General features: G+C 43.2%; 1 protein-coding gene across 1 annotated transcript in view; it reads right to left on the bottom strand.

Annotated features, from left to right (window-relative positions):
• LOC118852299 (apolipoprotein L6-like) overlaps nucleotides 1-3369 on the bottom strand; it is a 21354-nt gene extending 17985 nt beyond the window's left edge. The window contains exon 1 of the mRNA XM_036762007.1: nucleotides 3302-3369. The gene's annotated coding sequence lies outside the window, so the exon portion shown is untranslated. The remainder of the gene's footprint in view (nucleotides 1-3301) is intronic.
• Nucleotides 3370-8665: the final 5296 nt, after the last annotated feature.

Here is an 8665-nt window from a genome sequence, read left to right as displayed (position 1 = left end):
GCTGGCTCCTTGCTAAATATAACTGCAGCAGAACAAGGCCAGAGTTCATCGGGACCCAATGGCCAGTCACTTTCCCTGCCCCAACCAAAGCCAGCTCAGGCACTGAGTGGCTGAGAGCTGGACCCTAACCCTTCCTGTGAGGGGGGTGATAGGGAGCAGTGGGAGGCCTCCCTGGCATGGGAGGAAGGAGGCCTGGGCTCTGGCCCCACTTCTATCATCCCTGACTTTGGGCCTCCATCTCTTCATCTAGGAGAGAGCCCTGAATTCAGAGAACCCAGGCTTGAACTCCCCTCTGCTCCTTAATCCTGTGTGACTTCAGGCAGGTGACTTGCCCTCTCTGGGCTTCAGCTTTCTCATTTGTAGAATGAGAGGATTGGACCAGATGGCCCTTTCAGCTCTATGACCTCTCTGCAGCAAGGATCCCTTCCCTCAGAATCCCCTTGTGCCGCTCCCCCTCCACCCCATCCCCCCAGGAATCCTTGGCTGGATTTCAGTGATCTTGAAAGGGGAGAAATGGCATCTTTACTGTCCCCAGCCTGTAAGTGAAAGGAGCACATTCTTCAAAAGCGTCATCTGAGAAGCCTAGTTAAAAACGATGTCCTCAGTTTATTGAGGAGGACAAATAGGGATGACATTTCTACATCTGAACATTAACTGCTGGTTCTCCGTGTAGTTTCGACCTTCCGTCATGCTCCAGATTAGGCCCTTGCTTTGGGTTTTGCTTCGAAGGAAAGAAACCACATTTACCTACAAGCAAAATACAATTCTGAACTGGCAGATTTGGAGAATGTTACAAATCTTAAGTATCCGCTACAAATCTTATCTTAATATTACATTACAATTAATCATTTTAATAAGGAATAGTAATTATATAAACATAGAATTGTATCATGCCAAATAAGCAGGCATCATTATTAATATCAGCAATATTATTATAACTGATTATTTATGTTGATTAATATCTTGTTATACATCTTAATATTAATTACAAATCAGATTTTAATTATCCTTTCCACTTGTCAGCTCCGCTAGACTGACTGCTGGGGGGGCGGCAGGGCTAGGAGTGGGGGGTGATCCTAGCTCTTTGCAGTCAAGCTTTCTCCAGTTATGCTGGCCCCTTCATCATCCTCTTCTTCTTGGACTCTCCCCCATTCCCAGAGGATCTGACTACATCTAGTCTTTCCCGGTTGGATTGATTGGATCATAAACTGAGAACTCTAAACTCCTGTTTTATAAACTGAGGCCCACAGAGATTAAAGCGACTTGACCAGGATTAAATAGCTAATGTGTGCCTGAAGTGGGATTGGAACCTTGGCCTTCCAGACAAGCTTAATTTTGTGTCTCAAGCATCTCCCAAGGACTATTCTACCAAACAATAGAAGGAATACTAGCGAAAGGACTTTCCACACCCAGAACTCTCAGATAACAATCAGTTCTTTGGCCTGTTTATATTATTTTCACCATCGTAATCATGACAGACAAGTCCTTATAACCTGGAAGATTGTTTCTCCTTCATTCGTTGCTTTGTAAATGGAGGACTACTTTTCTAGCTTAAAAGCAAAGTTGCAGATTCACAGCTGTGCCTACAACTTGGCACAGTTCCCACAGAGGCCACTGGGGGCACCATGGTGCACAGAGCTCTGGGCCAGGAGTCAGGAAGACATGAGTTCAAATTTGCCCTCTAGCTGGGTGACCCTGGGCAAGTCACTTACCTTCTGCTTGCCTGGGTTAACAATAGCACCTATGTCCCAGGGTTGTTGTGAAGATCAAATTAGATAACGTTTGTAAAGCGCTTAGCATGGTGCTGGGCACATAGTAAGTGCTTAATAAATGCTTAGTTCCTTCCCCTTCCTGATTAATAGAACCCTGGAATCTGATGGATAGGACCCTGGAGGTCACCTGGACCTACTTGCTCCTAGGTCAGGAGCGGCAACAGCACCAAATTGGAAATCAGGGACCTGGGTTTGAATCCTGACAGAAAGCTAGAGCTGGAAGAGACCTTTGGAGATCACTGAGTCCAACTCGTTCATTTTACCAAATGAGGAAACTGAGGCCCAGAGAAGCAAAGTGACTTGCCCGTGGTCCCAGAACCAGGACATATTGAAGGCAGGACTTGAACCTAGGTTTCTCTTGACTCCAAGTCCAGTATTCTTTATACTAAATCTCTTTCTTCTCCAGTTCTGATACTTCCTAAAAACAAGGCAAAGAAGGGCAGCTAGGTGGAACAGTGGATAGAGCACCTGGAGTTAGGAGGACCTGAGTTCAAAACCTGCCTCATGCACTTATCTAGCTGTGTGATCCTGGTCAAGTCACTTCACCCTGCTTGCCTCAGTTTCTCATCTGTAAAAATGAGCTGGAGAAGGAAATGGCAAATCACTCTAGTATTTCTGCCAAGAAAACCCCAAATGGCGTCACTGAGAGAAGATGTCACTGAGAGTCGAACATGACTGAGCAACAATAGCCCCTACCTCCCTTGGTTGTTTTGAGGATCAAATGAAGTAACATTTGTAACGTGCTTTGCAGACCTCAGCCTTTACAGTTAGCTATTATTAATAATGTTACTGCGATTATCCAAAGAAGTACAAAGATACAAAGGAGCTAGATAGTAGGGACTGAGCCCTAAGGCCATGTAACACACAGGAGCTGCCCTTGCATGAGACTCGAACCTTGATATCTTAGATTCGCTGGAGTATTGCACAGGGTGAGTTCTGCTGAGCCCTGTTATTAGTATTTAATCAGAAAATGGTCTTTTCTCACCTCTGTCTATGAGATTCAAAGGGTTTGCTAAAGTGTGATGTTAATTACATCTTTGGGAGCCAAAAATATTTCCTGGGGGAATGCTCCTTCGACTTCCCAATTTACCAACATTTTCAATAAAGTCAGCCTTTAAAAGAGAAAGAGCCTGTTTGTTCCACCAAGTGAGATCTAGCCGTAAAAGTTCTCCAGAGGGAAGGAAGGTATCATTAGCCAGGGGATAGGACAGAAATGGAGAGAGTGTCTGCCAATCACAGACTGGATCCTATACCAGGTTAACCAAGCCCCAAGCCCTATAAACTTGTTTCTTGCTAGCTATGGGAGTAGTCTTAGGGTCCTGGCCAGCTCCCTTGGAACTCCTGGGGCTGAATACCTTTCTTGACTTTAAAAGGCTCCCCTAGAGCAGCCCCTCTCCTTTATCAGCCACCCACCTCCCTCACAGTGGGTGACTCTGTACTCACTCTCCTCCACAGACCATCGCTAAGTCCTGGGGGCGGTTCATGCTCCCGCGTCAACAGCATACAAGTTATAAGACAGGTGTTCTTACCTCTTCGAGGGCTGTTCGCCAGGTAGTGGAACAGTATGTGTCTGAGACCCAGACAGACACCCTGGGCTGCCTCGGAAAAAGTGATGAAAAACTGACACAGAATAGCAGTTGGTTTGGGGTTTTTTTCCTAGTCCACAGGGAGTCGCAATGTTTGTGCAGCCACACCCGGCAGGGTCACTTGGCACTCTCAGAGAGGGACTTTGCTCATTTCTGGGAAAATCTTAAAACCACTTGCCCAGTGATAATAAAGATCTTGCTTTGTGAACAGGAGAAAGTAGGAACTGGTCAGTAAAATGAACTCCAATCTTATCTCCCCCTTCCTTTCTCAGGTCTCCTAAGCAGGCTTTGCTGGAAGGAGCACAAATAGCGTCTGTGCTGGGGGCATCGCTAGACTTATTTGTAGATAGCCCTGGACAGCAGCCCCACAAGGCCCCAGAGTGGAGGGAGCCCCTGCAGCGGAGGCGAGCAGAAGGGAATAAGCAGCTGGCTGAATTGGAAGAAAAGTCACAGCATGACTCTGTTGTTTTGCCTGGCAATGGACATATACTTGGCTCCTCTTCACAATTCTGGGAGCCTCAGAGGCAGGCTCCGAACCTGGGCACACATTTGGTATGTACAGCAGGGCTGACTTCACATGAAGTGTGGGATGTAATGTGGAAGGAGCACTAGGGAACCTGGGTTCAGAGCCCTATTATTATTATTAGGAAACTGTGCCTCAGTTTCCCTCAATTATAAAGTGAAAGTTTGGACTAAGAAAATTTCCAAGGGCCCTTCCAGCTCCAGATCATATTTGGGTAGCTCTTTTTACCTTTCCCCTAAAAACACATGCCTGAAATTCACTATCTGTAATTTATTCCATTGGCAAAGGAATTGCAGGAAACCAGGAGACAGAGCAAGTAGGATACCATAATTACTAATGCAATGTAAATAATGTGAGATTTGTGTAGCTGGGGTACACTATCTCTCACATGTGGGCCCCCAGAACAGCTGCCCCAGATTTGAGGTTCTCTATGGGTCAGTCCCTGCTTTAAGTCACAAACTCATAAGCTCCCACTGCTGTATGTACTAATTACCTACAATCTGGAGGACAGAGGCAGCTAGATGGCTCAGTGGATGGCACATTGGGCCTGGAGTCAGGAAGACTAGAGTTCAAATCCAGCCTCAGACTCTTACTAGCTTTGTGATCCTGGGAAAGTCACTTGACCTCTGTTTGCTTTGAAGGCAGCTAGGTGGCTCAGTGGGTAGAGCACTGGACCTAGAGTCAGGAAGACCTGAGCTCAAATTGAGCCTCAGATACTAGCTTTGTCATCTGGGCAAGTCACTTAACCTCCATTTGCCTTAATCCATTGGAGAAGGAAATGGCAAATCACTCTAGTATTTCTGCCAAGAAAACCCTATGTGGGGTCATGAAAAGCCAGGCACGACTGAACAACAGCAACCTGGAGAACATTCTAGTTCAAAACAAAACAAATATATGCAAATATATATAATAATAATTTGGAAGATAATCAAATACACGTTGATGAAAGTAACAATAAAAAATCAGATGTAGCATTCTGTCTGTCCCCACCACTAGGGAAGGAAGGTACTCACAACAGGAACATTTATAACTGGGGAGCATGCGTGAAGGGGCATACCCTTAAGGACACATAAGGGTCCGTGTATGGCCAAGATGACTCAAACTTCTAACACAGCAGGGCTGCTGACCTCTCCGGATGCTGGCATTACCCTGCTGCTCCCTAGCGAGCAGCTCATCTTACTCTCTGAGGGTCACATTGAGGGGTGTGTCTTCTTCGTGGAAGGTTCCATGTCTACGCTGAGTGTCAGGTGTCTGTTCTCTACTGAGTATTGTATTTCTTCTTTCTTTCTTCTGATTGTCTCTGCTTTAACACATGAATGCTAAAGTTCTCTCTGCTACCATCTTCTGGGCTTAAGTTCTTCTGAGCTAGCTTAGGTTCCCAGTGCCCAGCTGCTAATTAATACACAGCAAATTGAAAGTCTTTCCTTGACCAGGACAAGCTGATCTCTTTTTAGTCCATAGCCAAGCCTGCAAGTTACAACAGCTAAAACAGGACAGCCAAAAAAAAGCCAGCCAGAGCTCCCCAGGTGTTGATTAAATCTGTTGCTTTGATTCCCTGTGTCTGGTGTAGATTCAAAATCGGGGTCCTCGGGCAACTATCTGATTTAGGGTTAGAAATTCCTTGTATTTGGAATTATACAAATAAAGGGACTAAAATGTCCTTAACCTTTGACTCAAAGACTTCACTTATAGGTATATCCACCACCACCCCCTGAGGAAGTCACTGTCCCCATATATGGCAAAATATTTATAAGCAACACTTTTTTATGTGTGTATGGTAGCAACGAATGGGAAACAAAATCAATGCCCATTGACTAGGGAATGGCTAAATGACTTGTGGTATGTGTGTGTTATGGAAATCTTACTGTGCTGTAAGAAATGACAAATGTGACAAATACAGAGAAACCTGGGAAGACTTAACATGAACTGATGCAAAGTTAAGCAGAGCCAGGAAAACAATATACATAATGTCTACCACAATGTAAATGGAAAGAACCATTTCCCCCAAGAAATTTTTTAAAAAATGAAAAAGAGTCATGAAGAACAAGATTAGAAGATGTTTGAAAAGATACAATTTTGCAGAGATGGTGAGGGGGTAGACAGGAATGGCTGTGAGTATGTAACATGGCACATAATGTCAGGATTTTTAATATATCAATTGGTTTTGTTGTATTGTTCTCTTTTTCCTCCTTTTGTTTTTTAAAATTTTCCCTATAAAGGATGGCTCTCTGGAAAGGGAGAAGGGGAAGGATAAAGAAGCAAGTCTAGGTAATACAAAAACAACAATAAAAAATCCATGCAAATTGATTTAAAAAAAGAAATTTCTTGTAACTCTCATTTAACCCGTCATGGTGATCCCACATCCCTTCAAACCAGATCAGGGTCTGTGTTTTCCTCTCTTGCTCCCAGAAACTCAGTACAGGTTGAGGCTATGAAGTCTACTTTGCTTGGATGATCTTTCAGGTTCACTTGTAAAGGAAACTGAGTGAGAACCAATATTATGCAGAGGAGAGTAATCTGAAGGGCTCCGTTATTCCCAAAGTTCTTGGGTTCAAAGGCCCAAGTTATGTCCCTTTGGGTCTCAGGGGGAGGTGGTTTGACTTGCCTGGTACAAACTCCTTCCTATCTTTCGCTCAAGATGCCCTGATGTCATCCCTGACACCTCAGAGTGAGTAAATTTACCAGATGCTTTTCTTGCAAAAAAGGCGGTTATCTATTTTTAACATTTTAAAAAAATTTTATTTTATTTTTAACATTTAAAAAATTTGTGGTCCAAATTCTCTCCCTCCCTCTCACTCTCCACCACCCACTGGGAAAGCAAGCAATGTGATATCAATTATACATGTGTAATCATGCAAAACATTTCCATATTGCAAGAAAAAAGCAAGAATAAGTGAGAAAACTAGACTGCCATTTGCATGCAGAGCTCATCAGTCCTTTCTCTGGAGGTGAAGAGTATTTTTTCAGCATGAGTTCTTTAGAATTGTTGTGGATGATTGAATGTATTGATCAGAGTAACCAAATCTTTCGCAGTTGATCATTACAACATTACTGTTACTACTCATAATGATGTCCTGGTTCTTCCCACTTCACTTTGCATCAGTTCATATAAATCTTGCCTTGTTTTTTTTTTTCTGAAACCACCCCCTCAATACTTCTTATAGCACACTAGTACTCCATCACAATCATATGCCACAACTTGTTTAGCCATTCTCCAATTGATGAGCATTCCCTCAATTTCTAATTCTTTGCAAAGAGAGCTGCTATAAATATTTTTGTACATATAGGTCCTCTTCCTTTTTCTTTGATGTCTTTGGGGCACAGAACTAGTAGCAGTATTGATGGATCAAAGGGTATGCACAATTTTATAACCTTATGGGCATACTTCCAATTTGTTCTCCAGAATGGTTGGACCAGGTCACCGCTCCACCACAGTGCATTAGTGTCTCTATTTATCCATATGCCCTCCAGCATTTATCATTTCTGATAGGTGTCAGACGGTACCTTGGAGTTATTTTAATTTGCATTTCTCTAATCACGAGTGATTTAGAGCATTTTTTCATATTACTATTAATAACATTGATTTCTTCTTTGGAAAACTGTCTATTCATGTTCTTTGACCATTTTTCAATTGGGCTCTTAGTTTTATAAATTTGACTCAGTTCCCTACATATTTGAGAAATGAGGCCTTTATCAGAGAAACTTGCTGTAAATTTTTTTATATTACTTCATTGTAATATAGCATTAGCAAAATGCATCACTCTCATTTCCTTCCCAATTTTTCCTCTACCACTCTTATTTCTTTTGTTGATGCCACCAGGAATTCTTGTTGGGCTTGTTTCCAATTAACATTTTTCTTTGAGGTTTTGGTTGTAGTTATTTTCACATCATTGTCTTCTTCTGAGATTGTATCTTGATCTTTCCTGCCATGTAGTAGCTTTTAATGGTCAAGTTCTTGTTTCTGTTGTTGTTTGTTCATTTTTCTAGCCTATTTCTTGACTTTGAACTTTATGTTAAAGTTGGGCTCTACTCACCTGGGGGTGAGGAGGCACTGTCCCAAGCTTCAGGCTTTTTGGTGCTACTGTTTTCAGGGCTAGTTCAGGGAGGCTGCAAGTTTTCAGAGCTTCTAAGGTGGGAGGGGTGTGGGCACAGCTCTCCTGCTCTGTGCTTTGATTTTTACCCAGTAAGGGCCCCTATTGTCCTGTGGCTTCAAGCACCAGCACTCCTCTCCACCCTGGAACTGTGTCCCAGAACTGCATATGGGCAATAGAATTGCCAAACAGCACCAACTGCACCCAGTACCCAACAAAGGGTTCCCGTAATTTCTGACCAGTTATCCAACCCCATTATCATTTCTGGGCTACTGCTGCTGCTGCTATTGGGACCACCTCCAAGGTCCACCACTGGTACTCTCCCGGCCAGCCCCCAGTCCAGTGTTACAGACCTCTCCTGCCAACCTTCTAAGTTGTCTTAGGCCGGAAAATTGTCTCACCTTGATCTTGGGTTGGCACTGTCACTTTAAAATTTCATTTGAGGCATTATTTTAAAGTTGTTTGGAGGGGAATGTTGTTAGAGTTTGGTGATGTCGCCGCCTCTACTCTGCCATCTTGACTCCACCTCCCTTTTCCTTTTAAAGTGTTTTATTTAAGTTCTTTTTCTCTTTTTAAAAAAATATGCTGTCACTTCCCAATAGTCCCTCTCAGTAGAACCTTCCCTTGTAACAACTAAATGAGACCTAAGAAAGAAAATCAGTATGTTGACTAGTTTTGAAAACGTATGCCCCA

The sequence above is a fragment of the Trichosurus vulpecula genome, chromosome 5, assembly GCF_011100635.1.
Source record: "Trichosurus vulpecula isolate mTriVul1 chromosome 5, mTriVul1.pri, whole genome shotgun sequence".
In the NCBI taxonomy this organism is placed as follows: domain Eukaryota; kingdom Metazoa; phylum Chordata; class Mammalia; order Diprotodontia; family Phalangeridae; genus Trichosurus; species Trichosurus vulpecula.
This window is presented reverse-complemented; position numbering and strand designations above follow the sequence as displayed.